Consider the following 26,029-nt stretch of genomic DNA (forward strand, 5'->3'; position numbering starts at 1 on the left):
CCAATTTCTAACCCAAACCATATACCAATCATGCCATAATATTAACAACCATACCAATCTCAATTCAACAACCAATTCATAACCAATCTAAACTAAAATCATACTAAGGCATATGTTTCAATACATCATTCAACCTCATGATCAAAACTTACCCAAACTTATCAACATTGACCATTTCTTTTGGTCATTCCAAACATACCATATAGCATTTCCAACCATAAGTTCAAACACTTAATTCATACCAAAAATTCATTCATATACATATCCATAAGCAAGCCAAATCTCATGGCTAGATGTATACACATTTCAAAACATAATGTAATATCCTGATTTTGGGCCTAGTCGGAATAGCGATTTCGTGACCACAAAATCTGAGATAGAAATAATTATTTTATGATTATTTTGAGGTCTATGATATGATTTCATGATTGTGTGAAAATTTCGTGAAGAAATTTTATGCATGAAGTGCTTAAATTGAAATTAGGGACTAAATCGAATAATTTGTAAAGCTTGCATTCTAGAAGTTTCTAGTATGAAATTGTTTTGAAATATTAATTAGGAGGTATTAAATAGAAATTTTACCAATTTCTAAGTCTATGGACAAAAATTGGACATGGATGGAATTTTTGGAAAGTTTAGTAGTAAGGGCATTTTGGCCATTTAGGGGTAAAATGAATTAAAATACAAAATTAAAAGCCAATTTTGCTCATCTTCAACCCCATGGCCGAATATAGCAAGGAGAAACCATGGCTAGGGTTTTTCAAGCTTCCAAGCTCGATTGTAAGTCCATTCTAGCCCCGCTTTTCAAGTTCTTTACGTTTTTGGAGTCCCGGTAGCTCGATTAAGCTTATGCTAGCAATAATTTAACCTAGGGTTTATATTTGGAAAAATACCCATAAGTGAAATTTGTGTATTTTGGTGTTTTATGATAGAATATGAGGTTTTAAATTATGTTAGACAACTTGTACTACTCGGTTTTAAGTGAAAACGAGCAAAAGGGCTTAATCGGTAAAAATACCTAATAGTCATAAGTACATGTTAGAGTGAGAATTTGATGTTACCATAGAAGGGAAAAATGATCAGCATGTCATAAAACATAACAAAATAGGCTGAATTTTAATTTACGAGCTTTGGGGCAAAAGTGTAAATATGAGAAAGTTTAGGGGCAAAACTGTAATTTTGCCAAAAATATGATTTTGGGTCAATTTGAATAATGTGAGTCCTAATTAGACTATATTTTAAATGATAGAGCAGGGAAAACTAAAATTCGGGGTAAAATGGGGAAATACCAAGTTGTGGACGAAATGGTAAAAGTAGCCATTTTCGCATACGAGGTAAGTTCATGTATAAATGTAGTAACATAATTGTCATTTTAAGCAATTTAATGTTGTTTATATGATATGATGTTGATTATTATCATGAAATATTATGCTTTGTGGTTATTGTTGAATAATATGTAATTATGTGAATTACTTGATGAGTATGAACTATCACCGAAGTATCAATTTTGATATTCCGTGGAAAATGGCAAAGATGTGTGATCGAGGAAAACACCCGTTTGAACCTTAGGAATAGATTAGGATACAAATGACATGTCACTAGGATGGTTGAGCATCCGAACTCGTTGAGTTGAGTCCGAGTTCGAGAGATGTAACTAGGCATCCGAGCTCATTGAGTTGAGTCCGAGTTCACTTATGGATGCGAACGCCCGAGCTCGTTGAGTTGAGTCCGAGTTCACTTATGGGCTGGTTAAATGGTAGCTTGGCTACATATGTAGCACTTATGTGCAAACTTTCCATGTATCCGAATTATATTCCGATGTGTTCAACGGGTAAAATTCTACTCAAATGGAGGAATACTCGAGATGAAAGGGACGTATTGGTAAGTGTTGTGAAATGAATACTTTGAACAGGTATGTACTTAACCCTCGGGTTGAAAACTCGATATAACAACAATATGGTAAGATGATAAATGAAAATGTGATATGAATGTCTCGGTGATGATTATGCAAATGATGTTTTATGTTTGCTTATATAGTTATGTTACTTGCTATTTGCGTGTGAACTTACTAAGCATTTATGCTTACTCCCTCCTTTTCATTCCTTGTAGTGTTGACAAGCCAGCTCGGAAATCGAAAACGGTCAGAGGCACGCTCACACTATCCGTATACCATCTTGGCATAATGGCTTGTATATTTTGAGTATGGCATGTATAGCATTATAATCATTTCGTGTATATGGTCTTATGATATGGTTATTGAGTGGTATGAAAATGCTTGGTAATGATTAGCCATTGGAATGGCTAATCATGATCATATTTGGTGTTATGTATGCTAAATTGCTAGCTAATCCATGGAAACCATGAAATAGGTAAAATTTACCATAAAATAGATTCAGACAGCAACAGTGATGTGAGTTTGAAAAATCATTAAAAATAGTAGAGATACAATTATATGATGAATAAAATATGGAATTGAATAATTATGAGTCTATTTTCATATGGATGGAACAAAACAGGTATATGAGTTATATTTTATGAGATTTTAATTTTTGTGAAATAGGTCCAGAGCGATTTCTAGATCCCCTATTCTGACTTTGGAAATTCACCATAAATTGTTCAAAGATAATTATAAGTCATGATTTATATTTTCAGATTCCTTATTGAGTCTAGTTTTATTAGAAACAAACGGCATAGTGATTGAAACTCTGTACAAGGAGATATCTGATTCGTAATACACAGAGGTCAGAGTAGTGGAACCCTGAAACAGGGGAGACTTTAACTAATAAACTGTACTAATTTTCTAGATAAAAAAATTCTAGAAAAAAATTAGTGAATAGATATATGAGTCTAGTTTTATGGAAAATTTACAGAATTGGATTTCGAGTTTTGGAACTCGAGATATGAATTTTTAAGCGACTGTGACGCAGATTGCTAGCTTGACTGAAAATTTTTAAAATAAATTGTTTGAGCTGTTTAAGTAATGAATTAAGTCTGTTAACACCTCGTGTTCGACTCCGGCGACGGTCTCGGGTACGGGGCGTTACACATAACCAAAGTATTTATAGCCTATACTTCCCATACTTCAATATTTACACTTTCGAAAGGTACCAAAATATGATTTGATAGTGTGTTGACGATCATCGACGATCCCCGAGCTCCCGGTAGCTTCGATATCTATAAAAAAATAATAAACACACAAAGTGCGCTTTCAAAAGCTTAGTAAGCTCGTACTAAAAATCGTCAACAATTTTTAAAATATAAAACATCAATACATAAGTATTTATACATTCTTAATTCATCCATCCATTTTATACCAACACCATCCTCATTTTTTTTACCAATTTAATGAACCTTATATACATAATACCATCTACCACATAGGTATTATATGTACTTGAACCTTCCCGTTGTAACGCCTCAAAAATGTAGGGTTTGTAATTTTGCATGATTTGGTATAAAAATTCATGTTTGCTTTGGTGGTCAAGTAATTTGGGTATGTTTGGGGGTTTTTAGGAAGCCTGAGTTCAAGTCTGGGCCTTGGCAAAAATTTTAGTTTTGTTATTAAGTGAATTTGGTTGTTAGCAATTACGATATGTTTAAGTGTGTGTGATTTTATGTCACAAATGAGCTTGTGGCCTGATGGTGGTGGCGTGACATGGCTATTGTGAGAGTAAGGGTTTGAATCCCATGGCAAGCAAGGAGCATTTATTTTGCTACCAGGGGACGGTAAGAGTTGGTGTTGGATTTGAACTCTGGTGATGGAGAGTTTGAATTGGTCTTGTGGGATGGTTGTGGAGGATATCAAGGAGGGATAAGGGGAGAGAATCTTGGAGATTTTCAAGGAGTTTAAGATTGGGAAAAGTTGTTGCCGAATTGGGTAGCTTGTTGGTACAAAATTCGGCCAAGGGGTTTGGGATGTGCATTTTCGACAATTGGTGTAGGAGTAGGTGTTGAATTCTCCCTCTTCTATTTTGGGTTTTTGTTCTTTTTGGTGTTTTTGGTATCTTTCTCCCTAGTGCCGATCTCGCTAGTAATCTTTTGTGCTTTTTCGGGATTTAAGCCAAAATCCCTTGTCTCAACTTCTTTCTTTTTATTCTACTTTGTGCCGAATCATATTACTCTTTTCTCTCTTCCCTTCTAAGTCTTTGGCTGAATATTATCTTTCTCTAATACCCCATTTTTCTTTTCTTCTCTTCACACTCTTCTTTGGCTGAACCCTGCTGTCGAACTTAACACTCTCTTTGCCAAAACATCCTTCCCTTTTCTTCAAACATTTCCCTATTTCTTTTGCTCATAATTTAATTTCTGTGTTACCCAGTTAGTTTGGTTGGCTGAATTCCGTGCTTCTCTGCTATTGGTAAGTATATCGTGTAATGATTGTCAACTCTATTTCTTCTATTACCATCTCAAAGCCTAATATCCCTTCTCTTAATTCTCTGTATTTATCGATTGGTGACCTCTTTTTTTTTCCATGGTGTGTTTTCATGGATTCCAAGTATCACTGAGAAACGAAGGGCGCAGAACATTCTTGAACCATCGAAACCCTGTCTTCCAATATTTGAGTAAGGTATTCTCGGTACCTTTATTGGTTTGGGTACAAGCAAATTACTCCTAGTTTCTTAAAGTGTTATCTTTATGGGTTTAGGCTACTTTTTAATTAGTTCTACCTATTAATCTGTTATGTGTGAAGTTAAGTGCCTAGATATGTGTGATCGACCCTAACTAATCCAGACGCAGTTGGCCACCCTCTTTTCGATCAGGGTAAGCAGAAGAGCTGGGTTAGGGATTAGTTGATTGCGATTGATTTAAGTGGAGACTAACTGAATGTTGGATCGATTGTAGGCTTTGGACTTGTAGGAGATTCTCTCATTTTCGCAAATCCAGGTGTGTAATCACACCCCCTTGTTTAATTGTTAATTGGTAAAAGCTGAAAAGTAGAAACTACGACATTTAAGGCCTCACGAGTGTGTGATCGCTCGTGAGGAAAACTGAGCCCACAAATCATGGGTGACAGACGGTAGAGGCTGCCACGAGTGTTCTGGTGTGCTTAGGCTGTTATGGGCCTCATTGGGCCGAGATGGGTCGTGTGAGCCCAATGGGCTCGTGGCCCCATACGAATAAAGCTTACGGTGAGTGGGAAATAATGAATTAAGCTATGGTGATCGTATAGCCGCGACTGAGGCTAGGCTAAATGGGCCACACGAGCGTGCGGGCCCACTTGGGCCAAGTAATGGGCCTTGGGCCTATTTACATCGTTGTGGTTATATAGGTTATTTGAATCATTCGAGATGATAGTGGACCATATAAAGGGTCATTATTTGTACCGAGACCCAAAGTTAGTAAAATGACCAAAATACCCCTTAAGGGTAAAATTACTATTTTACCCCTAATAGATGGGTATGACCATTATACCCCTAGATGTGGGTTGACTGATGAGTGTATGATATATGTATGATTGTATCTGAGTATGACTTTTGTATGCATGTTATAGTTATAACATGACATTTTGTATGGGGTTGGGGTTTGATTTGGAGGAAGTTCTGTACCAGTGGCTTTGCCGCGTATTTGCTGTTCTGGTGTCTTAGCCACATATTCTGATACTGGTGGCTTTTGCCATGATACTGTTATTAGCAGCTTTGCTGCATTACTATTAGCAGCCTCACTGTGATATTGGTTTGTTGGTTGGGTGGGTCGATTTAATCCCCACATAGTGTGTTGGTTGGTATGGGTGGTGTGTTGGTTGGGTGGGTCGATTTAATCCCCACATGGTGTGTTGGTTGGTACGGGTGGTATGCTGGTTGGATTGGGTTGGGTTGCATATCTGTATTGTACTGTTACTGTATTGGGCTTGGGCCCACGTTGTTACTATATAGGGCCAAAGCCCAGACTATTATGATTCTGAATAAGGCTTAGGCCCAGATTATTTTCACATGCACTGCCTTCTGTTTGACTGCTAGGGGATTACACACTGATTTTTCGTAAACTCACCTATTCCTTTGACTGTTCAGGCAATCCCCAGCCTTAATCGATTTGGAGCCACGAGGGACTTGGAGGTGGCCACATGAACATTGTTTATCTGCTTTCGACTTAACAATTCTAAACTTTATTTTTGGGTTTGATTTTGTAATAAGGCCATTTGAGGTTTTAACTTTTATTTGGTTTCAACTTCTTACTACAACTGCTAGATTAGGAAAAATAGGTTTCAAAATAACAACTGTTTTCAGAGAAAATCACACATTTCAAACATTAAGGTTTCAAATTAGAAAAGCTTCTGTGGTTTTAATTTAGATTAATAAACTCGTAACAATTGATAGGACCAATACGTGATTAACATGCAATGATTTTACAACACTAACGTTTTCAATAGCAATTAATTAAAAGGGGATCTAAAATTCAATAACGAACCTTTTTCATTCGACTCTTCAATGTGACACGTCAGATTTGGTCGTAACGTTGAGCATGATTTGGGGTGTTACACCCGTATTCATTTAGTTTTATTCTCACCTCTCATTAGGATATGTTAAACTTTCTGAAGATCTTTCATGCTATAACCATCCGTACACTTAGTGCCTTAAAGGTTAGCCGAAGCTATAATAATTCCGCACACTTAATGCCATCTAAATTAACCGAAGCTATCTCGGTATCGCACACTTAGTGCCTCATATAGCCAAAGCTAGTTTAAATCGCACAATTAGTGCCAAATACCATTGATTTATCATCGTATTCATCCAAACTAAATGTATATACAATCTATGTATAAACAAAGCATCAAAACATACTTATAACATCATGTTTTATGTACGAACTTACCTCGTACTCGGAGTTGTCGAATCGGATTGTTTACTCAATAACCTTCGACTTCCCTCGGTTTAAATCTGAATTCCCCTTTTCTTGATCTATATGTATTCAAAATTAACCCTTTTATTCACTAAAACATTCAAACCAATCCATATACACGCAATTAAGGCATATTGCAAACTAGCCCTCACATTTTCACATTTCGACACTTTAGTCTCTAATTCACAAAATCACGAAATACACAAAGTTTGCTTGTACACAAGCTTAGCTGAATTTTCATAGCTCTCATACAAGTCCACACATTTTATTTATTTTACATTTTAGTCCCTCATTTATAAATTTCACAATTTAGTTCATTTTAGTTAAAATTATCAAAAATCCAAATTCAAAACATGTAAACCCAACATCAAACTTTCATTTATCAACTACTAACTTCACAAAACTCATAATTTCATCAATGGCAAATTCGAAATCATCATCAAAATTAGAAATTGAGGCATGGGTTTGATAGTATACGAAGCAATGATTGCAAAAGCATAGAAATTATAAAAAACTGAACAAAATCCATACTTTAATCATCAATCAAAGTGCTGAAACCCTAGAACCAAATTTTTTTCATTTTTTCTAATATTCTATTGATGAACCAAGAAATAAAATGAATTTGATAGCTTTTCTTTTAATTATTATGACTTTAATAACCAATTTCCTATTTTTGCCCTTTTTTAAACAATTATAAAACCATTTAATGGATGGTTGTTTTAGTCCATTAACATTTTCAATGGAAAAATAACAACGTAAGGACTCTTTCTTTAGAAAGCCAAATCAAATAGGCACTTTTATCAAGTAGCAAACAACTTTTACCTTTTACGCGATTAGGTTCTTTTTACCAAATTAAGCACACAAACATTCAAATTTTCATACGAGACTTTCACACATGCTAATTCGCACATCATAACACAAAAATAATATTTAACTATTTTTTAACTCGGATATGTGGTCCCGAAACCACTGTTCTGACTTGGGTCAAAACCAAATTGTTACAAATTGTATCAACATCTGGTATCCGAGCTGATCCGAACAAGATTTCAGCCATTCTAGATTGAAAACCTTCAAGGAATGTCTCTGAAGTCTGTAGTTTTCTGGGACTTTTCAGTTATTAAAGAAGGTTTGTAAAAGGCTTTTCTATTATTGCAACTCCGTTAACGAAACTACTTCAAAAAGATGTTAAATTTGAGTGGTCAAAAAGGTGTCAGAACAGGTTTGATCAGTTGAAAACTTTGTTGACTGAAGCTCCGGTATTGGTACAACCCGGATTAGGTAAAGAATTTGTGATCTATAGTGATGCTTCGTTGATCGGTCTGGGATGTGTTTTGATGCAAGAAGGTAAAGTCATTGCTTATGCTTCAAGACAGTTAAAGCCACATGTAAAGAAATATCTGACACACGACCTTGAGTTAGCTGCGATTGTGTTTGATTTGAAAATCTGGCGTTATTATTTGTTTGGTGAGAAATGTCACGTATATTCTGATCATAAGAGTTTGAAATATCTGATGACATAGAAATATTTGAATATGCGATAGAGAAGATGGTTAGAACTACTAAAAGACTATGACCTTGTCATTGATTATCATCCAGGTAAGGAAAATGTTGTTGCTAGTGCTTTGAGTCAAAAATCATTGTTTGCTCTGCGTGTGATGAATGCTCATTTTTTTCCGATGATGGTTTAGTTTTAGCTGAATTAAAAGTGAGACCTTTGTTTTTACAGCAGATTATCGAAGCTCAGAAGATTGATAATGAGATTTTAGCAAAATGAGCTCAGTGTGATTTAGAGTTTGATTCAAAATTTAGAGTTGATAAAGATGATATCTGAGATTTCGAGAGAGAATTTGTATTATGAGAAATCCATATTTAATTCAGATGATTTTGAATGAAGCTCACAATAGTCAATTATCTGTGTATCCGGGTAGTACAAAAATGTATAATGATTTGAAACAACATTACTGGTGGTCTGGAATGAAAAGAGATATCTCTGACTTTAGTTCTAAATGTTTGATCTGTTAGCAAGTTAAAGCTGAACATCAGGTGCCATTTGATTTGTTACAACCGATTATGGTTTCGGAACGGAAATGGGATAGAGTGACAATGGACTTTGTTTCGAGTTTGCCCCTGTATCCGAGAAAGGAAGATACAATCTAGGTTGTAGTAGATCGATTGATGAAATCTGCTTATTTTATTCTGGTACGATTTAATTACTCACTTGATAAGTTAGCTGTGTTATACATTTTTGATATTGTGAGATAGCATGATGTGCCACTGTCTATTGTGTTAGATAGAGGTCCAAGATTCACATCACGATTCTGAAAGAAGTTGCAAGATGCCTGGGTACGAAATTACATTTCAGTACTGCTTTTTACTCACAAATGGATGATCAATCTGAATGGATTATTGAGATACTCGAGGATATGTTGAGATGTTGCATTCTTGAGTTTGAAGGTTCGTGGGAACAATATTTGCCTTTGATTGAATTTGCTTATAATAATAGTTTTCATTTGAGCATTAAAATGGCACCTTACGAGGCTCTATGTGGTCACAAATGCTGTACACCTTTATATTGGACTGAACTCAATGAAAATAAGATATATGGGGTTGATTTGATAAAAGAAACTGAACAGAAAGTGAAAGTGATCAGAGATAGTTTGAAAATAGCTTCCAATCATTAGAAATCTTATACAGACTTGAAAAGAAAAGATATTGAGTTTAAGGTTGGTGACAAAATGTTTTTGAAAGTATCTCCGAGGAAGAAAGTGCTTCGGTTCAGTAGAAAAGGCAAATTGAGTCTGAGGTTTATCGGGCCGTATGAGATTACCCAGCATATTGGGCCGGTAGCATATAGATTGTTGTTGCCACTAGAGTTAGAAGTGATTCATGATGTGCATCAAGTATTGATGCTTCGACGATACAAATCCAATCCTTCACTTGTGATTCCTCTATCTATATTGAAATTCAGTCTGATATGACTTACGAAGACGAACCAATCCGTATCTTAGCTCGTGAGGTTAAAGAACTAAGAAATAAGAGAATTCTGTTAGTGAAAGTGATGTGGCATCAGCACGGTGTTGAAAAGGCCACGTATGAGCCTGAAGATGTTATGAAACAACAATATCCGAAGCTGTTCAACAATAAGATTTTCGGGGACGAAAATCCCTAAGGGGGGAGAATTGTAATAGTCCGATTTATACCCTAGTCGAAATAGTGGTTTTAGGACCACAAATTCGAGCTAGAAAAATATTTTAATATTATTTTTTGTACTTATTATATGTGAATTGATATGTGTGGATGTCTCGTACGGAAATTTGAATGTTTGTGTGCTTAATTTTGAAAAAGGGTCTAATCACATAAAATGTAAAAGTTGACTGTTATATGTTAAAAGTGCCTATTTGATTTGGCTTATTATTTGAGAGGTCCTTATGTGGTTAATATGCCATTTATATGGTTAATGGACATTTATGACCTTGATATTCATGTTTTAATAGTTTAATAACAAAAGGGTAAAATGGGAATTTAATTAATATGTTAATAATAATAAAACAAATGCGTGGATCATTTTATGTTCATCCTTGACCGAAAATACAAGAAAATAAAAGAGAAAATTTTGCTCAGGGTTTGGCACTTGTAATCTTTGATTAAGGTATGTGTTTTGATCGATTTTTGATAATTTCTACGTTTTAGTAATCGTTGCTTCGAATACTATCAAACCCATGTCTCAATTTCTGATTTTGTTGATGATTTTGAAATGTTCCATTGATGAAATTATGAGCTTTGTGATGTTAGTTGTCGGAAAATAAAAGATATATGTTGGGTTGATATATTTTGTCTTTGAATTTTTGGTGATTTTGAGTAAAATGGGCTAAATTATGAAATTTGTAAATTGAAGGACTAAAATGTTAAATAAATGAAATGTTTGGGCTAGTATGAGTATAGGAGAATTCGACCAAGCATGAGTGTATGCAAATTATGTGTATTTTGTGATATTGTAAATTAGAGACTAAAGTGTCAAAATGTGAAAATGTGAGGGCTAAGTTGTAAAATGCTCTAAATGAATGTTTATGGATTGATTTGAATTATTTGGTGAATAAAAGGGTAAATTTTGAATACATATAGATCAAGAAAAGAGGAATTCAGATTTAGACTGATGGAAGTCGAAGGTTATAGAGTGACAATCTAAGTCAGCAATTCTGAATACGAGGTAAGTTCGTACGTGATACATGATGTTACAAGTATATTTTTGATACTTTTATTATACATAAATTGTGTATATATTTGATTATGGTTGAATACGATGATAAATCATCTGCATTTGGCACTAAGTGTGCGATTCAAAATAACTTCGGCTATAAATAGCATTAAGTATGTGAAATGGTATAGCTTCGGTTGTATGAGGCACTAAGTGTGCGATACCGAGATAGCTTCGGTTAATTGAGATGGCACTAAGTGTGCGGAATCATTCTAGATTCGGCTAAACCTTAAAGCTCTAAGTGTGTGGATGCTTAAAGCATGAATAATCTTCAGAAAGTTTTAAAATATATGGACGAGAGATGAGAATGAAAATGAATAAATACAGGAAGGTTAAGTTATGTACGATACCTATGTGGTAGATGATATTATGTATATGAAGTTCGTGGATTGGTATAAACATATGAATTGTGTTCGCATAGAATTGATAGATGATTTGAGAACTAATAAGTGCTTATGTGTTGATGTTTTATATTTTATAAGCTGTTGATGATATTTAGTACGAGCTTACTAAGATTTTGAAAGCTTACTTTCTGTGTGTTTGCATTGTTTTATAGATATCGAAGTTGCTTTGAGCTCGGGGATCGTCGAGGATCGTCACCACACTTTTGAATCTCATTTTGGTACCTTTTGAAATTGTATACAGTAAAGTATGGCATGTATAGGATAGAAGTACTTTGGATAGGTTTTGTAATGTTTATATTTAGCCATGTGATATGGCTTGAAATGATTGTGTTTATGTTTTTTATTTTGGTATATGAAATGTGATGCAAGATGATCTATTTGATGTGTTCATGAATGGCTAGGAGGAATGGTAAGTTTGGCAAGTTTTGGTGTGAGATTTGGCCATGAGTTTAGAGATTATGAAACCATATGTTTGATATGATTTGGTCTTATGTTTTGGCACAATTGAGTGGAGTTTATGAGCATGTAAATGGTTGATAATGTTATGGAATGAATGATGTATGGTTTGGTATAAAAATTGGCTGAAGTTGTTGTGTATATATGCTTGGTTTGGTGTTTGTAGGTTTGACCCAATTGGGGTGGCAAGTTGGCTATTCAAATGGCCTATTTTTGTCCACACGGGTAGAGACACAGGCGTGTGTCTCAGCCGTGAGTGACACACGATAACATTTCATGGCCGTGTGTCCCCTGGGGTACCCTACGAATTAAAGTTAGTATACCCTCCAGTTTTGACACGGCCTAGACACAGTGCGTGTTTATTGGTCGTGTGTGTCACACAGGCTGGCACAGGGGCGTGTAGTCAGCCGTGTGGCCAAGTCAGTAGCCTCACTAACTTTCACACAGCCTGGCACACAGGCGTGTCTTGTGGCCATGTGGACAAGTCAGCATGTATGGTCTGTTTTGCCACGGCTTAGACTCACGGGCGTGTCTAATTCCGTGTGAGGCACATGGCCTATTCACACGGGCATGTGAAACTTCAAAAGTTAAAATTTTTCTAAGTTTTTGAAACTTTCATATGTTACCGATTTGGTCCCGAATGCATGATTTAGGCTTTGTATGCTCGATTTAAGTTCATATTGAATAAGAATGACTTATATTTATTGAAATGAGATGATATTTGATATATGGTTGTTCTAAATTGAGTTACAAGTCTGGTAATGCCTCTTAACCTATTCCAGTGACGGTTACGGGTGTTACACTGAAACCACTGTTCTGATTTGACTAAAAACGGGATGTTATATCTGGCCTATTTGATTTTGGCGTAGGTTTGTCCACACGGCCACAAAGAGTTACACGACCTGGGGACACGGTCGTGTGGCCTTGTATTACACAAGCACAATTTGTTACATGGTTTGGCCACATGACCATGTCCTTGAGCCACATGGTCTGAGTTGTGTCACACGGGTGTGTGAACCCTGTTTTTACTTTTTCCCTAATTTGTTGTAAAAGTGTCAGTTTAGTCTAGAATTGTTCCCAATTTGTTTTAAATGCTTTGTATGCTCGATTAAGTTCTGATATGATTGATTAGCCTGGAAATTATTGTAATTTAATTATGAAATGATCTATTTGGATATTAATGTCATGTTAGTGAACAATGTTAACGTTTTATAGTTGTAACACCTTATAACTTGGGTCGATTGACCGAACTGAACATAGGGTGTTACAAATCCAAACATAAAATATCAACCTATGAAACATTAGAACTTAACCATTCACTTGTCTCAAACATGGCTTACCACAATGTTAATTTCCATGCACTTTTGCACAACTTACCAAATCAATCTAAACTCAATATCGTTATTAGACCAAAGTTATAATTTTTTAAGACAACATAAGTATGAAACCAACCTTAATTACATGCCATATAACTGAGTCTAGAACAGTTAAAATACTTCTGAATCAGAGGCTAGATAGTGTGAGTTCTGGATGGATTCGACCGACATGTTCTGCAAAATAACCTATACAGAGACAGGAAAGCAAACAAAATAAGCATTACAAATGCTTAGTAAGCTCATATGAAATTAACACAACATACCTTGATCTTAAGCAAACTTAAACTATTAAACCAATTTGACAATTAATATGGCATTCCACTACAACAACGAATATGTCAGTTTACTTATACATCAAAAACTACTGATGCAAATCACATAAATCCACACAACAATTTAGTATAGCAAAACATATGATATCCAATTCATACTCAATTTATCAACTCAAATACTTAAGTTCTCTTTCATATCACATTCAAATCATGCTCATTTTGCAACATAATAACTTGATTCATTCAATCTTTTAATCCACACTCAATTCATACTTATAACAACTGATTTCACATTTAATCCTTCTATTCATTTTGAATTCATTTACTTACTATCTTCACCAAAGAACTATACCAAATTAACTATGGCCAAAGGAATTCATGATTCTTCTGATCTCGAAACATTGAAACACATCAAGGGCCAACACAAATTGAACAAGCGCCATGCGAAGTGAGTCGAGTACCTCGAATCATTTCCCTACGTCATCAAGTATAAGAAAGGTAAAGATAATATTGTGGCTGATGCACTTTTGAGAAGGTATGCTCTATTATCGTATCTTGATTCTAAATTACTTGGATTCTCTTTCTTGAAAGAATTATATGCTCATGATGATGACTTTGGTGAACTATTTGCTTCTTGTGAGAATGTCTTTGTTGAAAAGTTTTATAGGTACAAAGGTTTCCTTTTTAAAGAAGGAAGATTGTGTATCCCACAAAGTTCCATTTGGGAATTGTTGGTTAACGAGGCACATAATGGGGGCCTTATAGGACACTTCGGTGTAGTCAAGACATTGTCAATGCTCCAAGAGCATTTTTATTGGCCTAGGATGAAAAGGGACGTCAAAGTGTTTGTGAGCATTGTGTGACATGCAAGAAGGCCAAACCAAATATTCAACCACATGGGCTGTACACGCCACTCCCTATACCCGAAGCTCTTTGGATATATATCCATGGACTTTGTCCTTGAATTACCTCGAACAAAAACGGGGAAGGATTCTATTTATGTTGTAGTTGATCGATTTTCAAAGATGTCACATTTTATTTCATCTACAAAAACTGATGATGCTGTTCATATTGCTAATCTTTTCTTTAGGGAGATCATTCGACTACATGGAATTTTGAGAACGATCGTGTTTGGTCGGGATGCGAATTTTTTAAGTCATTTTTAGAGATCGTTGTGGGGGAAGCTCAGGACCAAGTTACTGTTTTCAACCACTTTTCACCCCCAAACGGATGGACAAGCGGGGGTGGTTAATCGAGTGTAGTCTACTTTGTTGCAAGCCCTTATCTGGAAAAACTTAAAGTCATGGAAGGAGTGCTTACCTCATATCGAGTTGGCATATAATCGAATAGTTCATTCGACGACTAAATTTTCTCCTTTTGAAATTGTTTATAGATTTAATTCTTTGACTCCATTATACTTAGTGCCTTTACCTAACGATCAATTTATTCATGTAGATGTGAAGAAAAAGGCCGAGTATGTCAAGGAGTTGCATCAAAAGGTTCGAGCCAATACCGAAGCAAGAATCGAGAGCTATGTTAAAAAAGCAAACAAAGGCCAAAAGAGAGTTGTGCTTGAACCCGATGATTGGGTTTGGGTTCATATGTGAAAAGAACGCTTCCTAGCCCAACGTAGGTCCAAGTTACTACTGCGTCGAGATGGACCCTTTCAAGTTTTGGAACAAATAAAAAAAAATTCCTATTTACTTGATCTACCAGGTGAGTATAATATAAGTGCGAGCTTTAATATGTCTGATTTGCCTCCCTTTGATGCAGGTTCCGATTTGAGGACAAATCACTTTGAAGAGGAGGGATGATACGGCCACTCCCTGGGTCACACCAAACTCGAGCAAGGATCCTTTGGAGCTGCCACACCTATCAGTCGAGCACGAGCTAAGCAATTTAAAGAGGCCATTTCGGATTTAGTAAACCAAGTATAGGACGAGACATTGGTTGGACACATTGAGAGAGCTTGGACCAGCTCAACAAGATACCTTGCAACCTCTTCCAAGCTGAACGCAGCTCAAACTTAGCTCCATGAGCTTAGATTAGCTCAATTCAGCTTAATTAAGCTCATCTCTACTTCTTTTAGTTAATGCATTTACTAGCTGAAATAAATTTAAGTATTTAATTAAGTTAGTTAATTTAGTTTTACCTTATAATTATGTTTTAGCTTATTGCATAATTTAATATGTTTTGTTTCAGCCGAATTTAATGTGTCATAGTCTATACAAGTAATGAGTTTTAGCTTAAATACATGTTATTAATAATTCTTAAATTAAAACAAGTTCTTAATATCTCCTAGTGCAGCTGAATTAAATATGTCTTAAACTAATTTAATGTGTTCATTTGAATTACGTGCAGCCAAATGCATGGATGGCTTCAACGCAAGGTGTGCTAATGTTTGGTTTCTCCCAAGCGCCCATTCAGTCAAAGAGTAGCTGACTATTCAAGTTTTCCAAGCTAGCTGATTAGTTCCCGAAGGAAGGCTTGAAGGCTTTCACACTAGCTGATTATCCCATTCACACATGAAGGCTTTTCGGTTCTATGCATTCACACATGGATGGCCTTTCAAGTTCAGTATTCACACTTCAAATGCCTTTAGCAATATCCAAGCTGCTCATTAATTTCACAAACCATTCAGCTGAACAAGGCATTCCATTTAAGCCTATTAAAGCACCATAGCCAAACATAGACATGGCCAACCAGCTAACATTCACTCTAAGTTCATTTTAGCTGATTATACATCATTTAGAAGTTGTCCAGTGATGTTTTCAAGGCTGAAGAAACCTCTTGGAACTTTCATGAATTATTCTGGAATTTTCAGTTCATTAAAAGCTGAAAAAAATGACTATTTATCTATTTGTTTGCCTATTTAGCTAGCCTTAGGATTTTACTATAAATATTCACCCATTTGCTGGTTGTATAGACTTTTTGCATTTGGAATGAATTTTGTGTTATTTGTGAGGTTTTCATCTCTCAAATTCCATCCAAGACTTAGCTTGACTTATCTGCTAGTCAGTGGCATTAACCTATTTCTTCTATCGAACTTATCACTCTCGTAGTGTGGTGTTCACCCAAAATTGATACCTTTGGTTCTTACCTTCCTAGGTAATAGGTCAAGGTCTTCTTTCCATCACCTATTCACCTTAAGGTCATATAAGTCCCGAGTCAGCACTCACCTATAGTGTTGGTTTATTCTTGACACTTAAGCTCGTTTTTCCATCCCACCCAAGCAATCACTTATCCATTTCAATTTTTTGTCAGCGAACCTATAAAAACAAATAGTTAGCTATTTTTGAGCCTATTCTTAACACATATCCCCATACTTAGCCGAATACACACATTGCTTGCAATTGGAACGATACTTCTTCGTTTGACGATCGGGCACATAAATGACTCAGACCTCTCAATGAGGCTGAGATCGCATCAATAGCTTCGGTGGAAACACACTCTCGAGCGTATTTACTAAGTCTGATGAATTCTTGCTCATACTCGGTCACGGTCATACGACCCTATTTCAGCAACTAAACACTCACCTTTTGACATTGTTTATGGTTTCGATCCTTTGACTCCACTTTTAATTCTTTTGCCTAACAATCAGCTTGGTCATGTAGATGCTAAGTGGAAGGCTGAGTACGTGAAGTAGCTACAGCAAAAAGTGAGGACCAATATTGAGGCAAGGACCGAACATTACATGCACAAGGCCAACAAAGGAAGAAAGTGTGTTATTTTTGGACCTAGGGATTGGGTTTGGGTTCACATGAGGAAAGAACGGTTTCCAGCTCAACAGAGGTCAAAATTATCACTGAGAGGAGCTGGTCCATTCCAAGTGTTGGAACAGATTAACGAGAACTTTTACATGCTCGACCTTTCAGGTGAGTATAACAATAGCGTGAGTTTTAACATGTCTAATTGATCTCCCTATGATGTAGGTGACAATTTGGGAACAAATCGCTTTGAAGAGGGAGGGGATGATACAGCCAAGACCCGACACTCACCTAGAGCTGACATGGATCCTATTGAGCTACCATTAGGTCCGATAACCCGTGCTCAAGCTAAGAGATTCAAAGAGGTTGTTTCAGTTCTGGTTGATTGAGTATGGGGTCAAACTGTTGCGGGGCTAATCGAACATTCTTGGACAAGTTAACTGAGAATGCCTTGCAACCTTTTACAAGCTCATTTAGCTCGTTCCTAGCTCATTGAGCTCATTTCTAGTCGTTTAACTTGTGCATTTTTCTACTGGAATAAACATTTAATTCGGTCTTAGTTAATTAGTTAATTAGTTTAAGTATTAATTATGTTATGATTTGAACAGCTTAATTAAGTGTTTTAATTATGTCCTAGTTTAAGTACTTATTAATTAGTTTTTTTAATGTGTCTTAGCGTAAGATAAATTAATTACATGTTTTGAATTAAATTTGTTTTAGCCGAATTTAAGTTTTCCTAGCTGTCGAATTTAAGTTGCCTTTAAGTTGACTTAGCTGAATTTAATTTGTTTGTAGGCACATGCATGGACAGCATTAAGGAAGGTGTGCTGATGATTACTCTCCTCCAAACCAACTCTTCGTGAATAGCATGAGCCAAAGTGAACTATTGATTTCTCTTCCCAAGCAGCCTTATCGTGTATATCAACAGCCACAAGTGGTTTCACACTTGTTCAAATTCGCTAGAGGTTCCTTTCACACACAAGAGCATTTGGTTTTGAGCTTTCACTTTAAGGGCTACTCATTTTTGGTTGAGTCAATTGCAAGGCTATTGAAGTGCCCAAGTTGACATTTAAGAATCAAGACTATTTGGCTATTCAAGGCAGCTCCTTAAAGGCTGTTCACACCTCTTAGCCGATCATATCCATCTCCATTTAGCTCCACATTTACTTCAATTAAGCTAAGATGATCGAGGAGACTACAAGGGATGTTTTGGGAAGATTCAAGGAAGTTTCAGCTCAATTAAGCTGAATTAAGGCAGACCATTTAGCTTACTTAGTGTCCATTCAGCTAGCTATGTTTTTGAGCTATAAATATGAAGCTCATTTGTTGTAATTCAAACTTTTGACACCTTATATGTTTAATATTTCTTTTGTGAGTTTATTCAACTCTCATTGTTCGTTTAAGACTCAAACTGACTTATCTAGCCTTGCTAGTGGCGTCTACCTTGTTTCTTTGTAAACTTATCACACCTTGAGTGTTGCGTTCAACCCCGATACCTTTGGTTCCTATCTCTTAATAGATAGAGGGTCAAGGTATTATTCCTATCATCCATTCATTTTAAGTGTCCTATAAGATTTGGGTCAATACTCATCTATAGTATTGGTTCTTTCTTGACCTTAAGCTCAATCGTTCCATCTAAATTACCAACCTTAAAAATCACCATAACTCTTTGTTTGGCTGAACCATAACCTTAAACCTATTCGAAAACCCTTGTTTAAAAGCTTATGCTAAGCCAACTTTAATTAAACTCAAAGTAGAACAATACTTCTCAATTTTACGATCGGGACATTCATGACTCAAAATCAACGAGCACAAGATCGCATCAAAAATATTACAGGTCAAATTCTTTTGGCCAACTTTATTTAAAGATGCGTACGCTTATGTAAAAAGTCTTGATTTAAGCCAGAGGGTTGGAAATGTTACTAATAGAAACGAGATGCCCCAGACAAACATCATTGAAGTAGAATTGTTTGATGTTTGGGTATTGATTTCCTTCGTCCATTCCCTTCTTTTTTTGGTAACAAGTACATGTTGGTAGTAGTACACTACGTATCTAAGAGGGTAGAGGCCGAGGCATATCCGACAAACGATGCCAAGGTGGTGAAGAAGTTCTTGCAGAAACATGTGATCACAAGTTTTGGAACTCCTAGGGCTATCATCAGTGATGAGGGGTCCCATTTTGTGAACAAATGGTTGAAATGGTTACTCGATAGACATGGAGTGAAACACAAGGTTGCCACAGTTTACCTGTAACACCCTTTACCCAAATTCAACACCGGAACAGGGTATGAGGCTTTACCAGACTTAAACACAAGCAAACAAACATTTTCGAGCCACAAATTCTCGTCTAAATTAAAAACTTTTACAAATACTCATAAAGTCCCTAACACGAGCCTACAAGGCCAAAAACATGCTTTTGGAATAGTTTGGGACTAAACCAGGAACTTTGGAATATTTCACCACACTTAGAAAAAATTTTCATGTTTTAAGAGTTACACGCCCGTGTGGGCAGGCCGTGTGGTCACACATGCCCGTGTCCCTAACCCGTGTAACTCTCTGTTTGTTACCAAAGAATAAATTTAAGTCACACAGTCAAGGCACACGCCTGTGTGCTTAGCCGTGTGGTCAATTTAGTTTTCATAATTTTTCATAAAATAGGTGCAGACTTCACACGGCCAGGGCACACGCCCGTGTTTGAGGTCATGTCGCCCACATGGCTGAGACAAATGCCCGTGTCTTTGCCCGTGTGCTTGATACTGAGCATTTCATTTTGCAAAAATTAAGGTGCAGGGGACACACAGCCGGATCACACGCCTATAGGGCAAGCAGTGTGTCACACATGGCCTAGACACATGCCCGTGTATCTACCCGTGTGGGCAAAAATAAGGATATTTTCCAAGCCATATTGTCACCCTTCCATGCACAAACCTACACAACAAACATAGCACCATTCCAGGTACATACATTCAACCAAATCAGCCACAAACAAGGCATCCACACATCATTTACATACCATTATCTATCACATACGACCATCACATGCTATTCAACTCAAACCATACAGATTTCCACATCCATGAAGTGCATCATCATATGCATATACTTAAACCAATATTAGCCAATTTCAATGGCCATTTACAAAATGAATTATCAACCAACATAAGCCAACACATTTGGCCAAATCAATTATGACACATAACAAAAGTCCAAGTCCCTATACATGCCATAACTCAAAACATTAAAATCATTGGTACCCAAAATGTTAAGTTGATAGTGTGAATGGATCTCTGACAGTCTTCGATCCCTGAGCTGGCTTTGTGACATTATAAAACAAGGGAAAAGAAAGGGAGTAAGCTTTAAAGCTTAGTAAGTTCCTATGAAAATAATAACCATCATAAACACACATTTATCATGCAATTAACATGAAGTGAATTAACATATATGTCATTATAAATCTCATAGTCCAACTTGGCATGGATATTATTATAACCTTAGTATCATAACTTGCACAATCATAATCTTACTGAGGGATTCTTCACATATCGAGCTCATTAAGCATAAGTCTTACGTACATACCTGTACCATCTTGCAACATATCATGCTCTTTTGCAACATTAACATTTCTGTTACGATTCCTGTTGAACCACTCGAAATACTAAAGGATACTCGGGAAATCTCACACTCATACCACCATACCAATGCCATATCCTAGATATGGTCTTACATGGGATCTCATATTGATGCCAATAGCCCCTCTATGGTCTTTCACGAAGTCTCATATCGACGCCATATCCTAGATATGGTCTTACACGTAATCTCAAATAACACTAATGTCATGAAATTTGTATCCTATCTATTCTTGAGGTTTAACTAGGATTTCATGCTTGTCAGAAATTTTTCGAATACGTCCAAGGGTTAATCACAATTCATACAATTATAAAGTGTTTAAAACATAATTAAAACAATGCATTATTTACATACGAATTTACCTCGGTACAAATTAGTAGAAAAGGATTTAATTGTCAAACACCTTATTCTTCCCCCGATCAAGGTCTGAACTTTGTTTTTCTTTCTCTATAATAGAAAATTTAGCTTATTTAATATTCACATTACTCAAATCAGCCCAAACATCACATTATGGTAAAATTACCTTTTTGCCCCCTAAAGTTTCACATTTTTACAAATTAGTCCCTAGGCTAGTAAAATGAAATGTATTCAATTTATTGATAACCCAAGCCTATCCAAACCAATTTCATGCTTATAGCAGCCCACATTTTTCATCAAATCACATTTCTACTACCCATTTTAACAACTTTTACAAATAAGTCCTTTTTATACATTTTCACTAAAAAATCACTTAGTAAAAATTGTTTATCACACCTTAAACATACAATATCCTCCATAAAACATCAAAATACATGCATGTCACACATGGGTAAATTTTTAAACATAAACCATATTTCAAAATAATGGTAGAAATAGGTAAATTAGGTTACGAGGACTTCAAAAATGTAAAGAGCATTAAACACGGGGCTAGGATGTACTTACAATCAAGCTTGAAAGTTGAAGAAAACCCTAGCTATGGTGTCTTGTAAAATTCAGCCAATGGGAGAAGATGGACACCAATTTTGGCTTTATTTTCCCTTTTTATTCTTTTGTTAACCAAATGACCAAAATGCCCTTTTTCCAAATCACTAAAATTCTCTTACCTCATGTCCATTTTTGTCCACTAATTTAAAAAATGGTCTAATTATGATATAAGGACCTCTAATTTAAATATCATAGCAATTGGACACCTTTAACATGTAGAACTCAACTTTTGCACTTATTACAGTTTAGTCCTTTTGACTAAATTGAGTGCCCAAACATCAAAATTTTTGAATGAAATTTTCACGAAATCATTCCGTAAAACTGTAGACTATGAAAATGTGGTAAGAACAAATTTTTCTATGCCGGATTTGTGGTCCCAAAACTAGTATTCTGACTAGGCCCAAAATCAGGCTGTTACATTACCATTCGTAGACAAATGGGCAAGCTGAACTAGCAAACAAAAAAATAAAAGGTATACTCGAGAAGGTAGTTTGTTTGAATCAATGAGATTGATCCAAAAAACTGGAAGATGCTTTATGGGCCTACAGGATAGCATATAAAACACCTTTAGGGATGTCTCCCTATAGGTTGGTATTTGGGAAAGCTGTCATTTACCTTTGGGGTTAGAACATATAGCTTATACGGCTCTTTAGTGGCTTAACTTAGATCTCAAGCTTGCTAAAGAGAAATGGATGCTTGAACTCAAAGAGTTAGATGAATTTCACTAAATTGAAATGGATGCTTCAACTTAATGAGTTAGATGAATTTCAAACATTCGCATATGAAAATGCCAAGTTATACAAAGAGAGATTAAAAAGATGGAATGACAAGCACATTCGAGTCCAAGCATTTGAAGCAGGTCAGTAAGTGTTGCTGTTTAATTCTAGGTTAAATTTCTTTCTAGGTAAGTTGAAATCACGTTGGTCTGATCCATTCACTATTCACCAAGTTTTTCCATATGGAGTTGTTGAACTCGACAGTAAGAGAGGTATTTTTGAGTCAATGCTCAGCGTTTGAAACACTATTGGGGGATAAAATTGAACGGGACAAATCATCGCTTATTTTATCAGATATTTAGTTTTTCTTGTTTCCATTAATAAATGACTTAGGCTACACTTTTTAGATTAGTATGTTGAAATAAATTATGTCTAGGAGATTGGAACTTAAGCGAGACCGGTTGTGACCACTCCAATCTTTCTTGGGAATTGATTTTAACATAGTATTTCGAGAAATTATGTTCTAAGCAACAAAATAAAATTTTATTTTTCAAATAAAAAGGTCAATTTTGATCCAAGTTTTAATCGCAGCTCAATTTTCAAAGTTTCTTTAAATTTAGGTACTTAATTGAATTATTTGCAAAATTCAGTTATGTTTTTTTAAATATCAAAATTAGTTGTCTCTTTTTGTAAATATTTTAAAAAAACTAAAATAAAGGTTTTTAAATTTTTAATTTTTGATAATTTGATAATAACTAATATATAATTATATTTATTATAATATATATTAATTATTATCAGGTTTTGTATAAGAATAGAATTGCTTTTAATTTACTGAAGAGTTTTTATTTTAATAAATAAAGTAATAGCAAATAATATTTTAATATACATTATAGTATTTATTAATTTTTATTAACTTTATATGACATTAGGACTTAGAATTTTTTTTTAATTTGTTCTAAGAATTTTAGTGGAACTCTTACCCTCGATCACATTAAATACCACATTCATATACTCCTTCTTTTCCATCAAAGCTACCACCTTTCACCCTTCATATACCCTAGCATTACTCGCCCCTAGTAGTAGCTCCACACTCCAAGTGCCACACCTCTAAGCTGCCAGCGGCAGCATGGACAACTGCCCCCTACGCCTACCAGTAGCTGAATCACTTAGTTACTTCTGCACCGCTCGCACACTTGGAGACTTGGGCACCAATCCAGCAACTATTTCCAATCGCATCTCTAAGCCTGCACGCCCTACTGCCATGCACCTATTCGCACACCTGGAGACTTGCACACCAACCCCTGCTCACACACTGCTGCTACTGATCTCGCACGTTGTTGCTGGCCTAAAACTTTTGTGCACCTCAACCTTGCTGCTACCCCTTTCTTCAATTTGTGCTCACCCTTGCACAAACCACACACCCTTGTCACCTTTGCACCACACTTCCATCACATTTAGCCGCCAACCGATCACCTTTTCCAACCAACCCTCGATCAAAATCTTTTGCTTTAAATTTTTTGTTTTATTTCAGTCTTTAGTTTTTATATAACGGTGGTAAGAAAAAAAATTTCTCCCAAATTTCACTTTTATTTTATTTTTAAATTTTTTAAAATTTATTGAATTATTAATATTTTATACTAATTGAATTTTTGAGAAGATATTTGTTTCCATCTTATGTTCAGGTTAATCATGCCTCGTAAAAAGAACTTGTGCCTTTGTCCAAGTTGAAGAATCACAAAAGAAATTTCACTGTGAAATAGCAAAAGCGAGATATGATTGCATCTTCAAAACTCAGCAAATGCTCCCAGAAAAAGGCCTTACACATGAAAGAGAGCAACTATATCGATTTCATGGTGTGTATTTGACAAATTACTGAAGCCCTCAATTGGGAGTTGTTTTGTGAGAAAAAGACCGAGTGCAAATGAAAAGTTACTTCCTAAATATTATGTGAATTTGATCTCAAATGAATTAACGAAAGTTTTTGTCCGAGGAATCAAGGTACCAATAAGCTTAAACGTTATTAATGAATTCTTTGAATTACTTGATTTTGAAGACGAATGATATTCTTCTTTGATGAGAAATATTGAGGCTAAAAAATTGTAAGAAATTCTCGAGGAACTTACAGTTTCAGGTTGTAACATCTCGAATTAGGGTTTAGTGAAAATATTAATTTTGAGACCACAAATTCGAAATAGAAATAACTATTTTATGATTATTTGATGGTCCATGATATGATTGTATTTGTGTGAAATTTTCATGAATAAATTCTATGCCTAAAGTGTCCAATTTGAAGTTAGGGACTAAATTGAATAAGATGCAAAACTTTTGTTCTAGAAGCTTCAAGCATGAAATTGCATTGGATTAGTAATTAGAGGTGTAAAGCCCGATTTAAACCCTATTTAGAATGGTGGTTTCGGGACCATGAATTCGAGTCAAAAAAATATTTTAAAAAAATATTTTTAGTGTTTATTATGTGTGAATTTATATGTGTGAATTTTTTGTGATTTAATTTTGTTATTTGAGTACTCAATTTAATAAAAAGGGCTTAATCGTGTAAATTGATAATTTGGTGGTTAAATGTAAAAAGGGCCGAATTGATGATGTATTTGATGCATGAGGTACTTATAATGCAATTAGGCCATGATTAAGTATGATGGACGGTACTAACCTTAATTTATAATGGGTTTATATTTTAAGTTAAAGGTTAAAAATGTAAAATGGTTAATAATGTTATATAACATAAAACATAAAATAATAAAAAGCCATTGCTCATATTATGTGCATGACCGAATATAAAAGAAAGTAAAAAGAAATAAGGGTTCCTTAGGTTCTGCCATTCTCAAGCTTGATTCAAGGTTAGTTTGGTTTCGGTTTTTGATAATTTTTACGTTTTTGAGATCCTTGCTTCGAATACTATCCGACCCATGCTTGAATTTCTAATTTTGATGAATATTTTGAGTTATGCCATTGATGTGAGCTTGAGATTTTTGTTGTTTGATGATGAAATATGAAAGATATGTTTTAGATTAACATGTTTTGTATTGGAGTTTTTGATGATTTTGAGTAATTAGGACAAATTGTAAAAATAATAAATTGAGGGACTAAAATGTGAAATAAATGAAATATATGTACTAGTATGAATATAAGCAAGATCCAGACTAACTATGTTGTTGTGAGATTTTGTGTATTTTGTGTTTTATGCAATTAGGACTAATTTGTAAAAGTATGAAATATCATGGGTAAAATGGTAATTTTCCCATTTATGTGTTGTTGGATTAAATTGAATGAAATTGTGTTTGAATGAGATTAATTTGAAATTGTATAGATCAAGAACAAAAGAAATCGGACTTGGATCGGGGAAAAGCAAAAATAGTCGAATAGTCGATTTACATTGTTCGTCGATATCCGAGGTA

The sequence above is a fragment of the Gossypium hirsutum genome, chromosome A08, assembly GCF_007990345.1.
Source record: "Gossypium hirsutum isolate 1008001.06 chromosome A08, Gossypium_hirsutum_v2.1, whole genome shotgun sequence".
Taxonomy (NCBI): Eukaryota; Viridiplantae; Streptophyta; class Magnoliopsida; order Malvales; family Malvaceae; genus Gossypium; species Gossypium hirsutum.